Raw genomic sequence first — 1248 nt, 5'->3', positions numbered from 1 at the left:
ATGCGTACGACGTTTTTGACGTAGTGTTGCGACGACGATCAGGCAAAAGCTGCCGCCACCACCGCCGCCGGCCGGACCGGTTCTCGGTCGCAATCTCGCGGACGTCGATAGAGACCTGCGGTCGTTACGATAACGACCGCGACCTTTCTTCCCCCCCCCCACGAGTCCGCGAGACGCGCCCGAGCAACCGGACTACTCTGGGTCGGGGTACGTGGCCCCGGACGTCACCTCCATGGCCTGTATCCAGCGCTCCACCGTGGCCAGCTGCTGCTCTTGGGTGCCAACCACTGACTGCTGGGTCGGTGGCTGCTCCGCTGGCTGTTCGGCTGGCCGTGGATCTACCGGCTGCACCGTGGGCTGCCGGGCTGGCTGCGGCTCTGCTGGTGGTACTGCGGGGTCCTGGGCTTGCGGCTGCACCGCTGGCCGCCGAAACCGGCCTCGCCCATCCCGGACGTCAGGGAGTTGGTACGCCGGTGCCGCTCGGCGGGGTGGTGCTCCTCCCGGAGGTCCTGCCCGGGTCCTGGTGGCTTCCGGCTGCGGTGTGCCAGCCCGCATGGACCGACGTCCCTCGGCGAACCCCCTCTCAAACAGAGCCCACGCCGTCGGGTTGGCCCGGATCCGGCCAAATGACGTGGTAGCCGCGCGTTCAGCCGACCAACCGCTCACCGCGTCCTCCGGTCCATCCCCGGAAAGCCTCCTGGCTTCTCGTAGGAGCTGCCCGGCCATGGCCCGCAGCTTCTCTACGTGGGCGGCAATCATGCCGCGGGATGGTCGGTTGTTGCAGTTTGGTGGCGGGTTATTGACGCGTTCTGCCATCTGAAACAAGGTATGGTTAGTTAGTGTTCTCTGACGGTCCTACAGCTCGCTTCATCGCTGAGACATGTAACTTAGTAGGGTGTTTACCCTCCGTCAAGAACACTCCGGTTCCAAGTGGTTTACCCAGCTTAACCGGACCTAACCATTTCGGGGCGAACCCCGCGTGAAAACGCTTCTCCGCACTTGACTGCGGATGCGCTTTGTAGTATACCCAATCCCCAACCGACAGATTACTTCTTCCCGGGGATTCTGGGGGTATATGGGTATTGGGGGCTTTGGGGCCGGAAACCACCGGGTCACCCCCTCTACCACAGGAGCATCATTACGTTCTACCGGAGAATCTTCGATTTCTACCGGGAGGGTTCCGCACTGCTCCGGACACTCCGGACCATTTTTGCCCGCGTCCGGAGATCCTTCGGCCAGCTCGAGCTG

Source organism: Acyrthosiphon pisum, unplaced genomic scaffold (assembly GCF_005508785.2).
Source record: "Acyrthosiphon pisum isolate AL4f unplaced genomic scaffold, pea_aphid_22Mar2018_4r6ur Scaffold_1815;HRSCAF=2317, whole genome shotgun sequence".
Lineage (NCBI taxonomy): Eukaryota > Metazoa > Arthropoda > Insecta > Hemiptera > Aphididae > Acyrthosiphon > Acyrthosiphon pisum.
Note: the sequence above shows the minus strand (reverse complement) of the source record.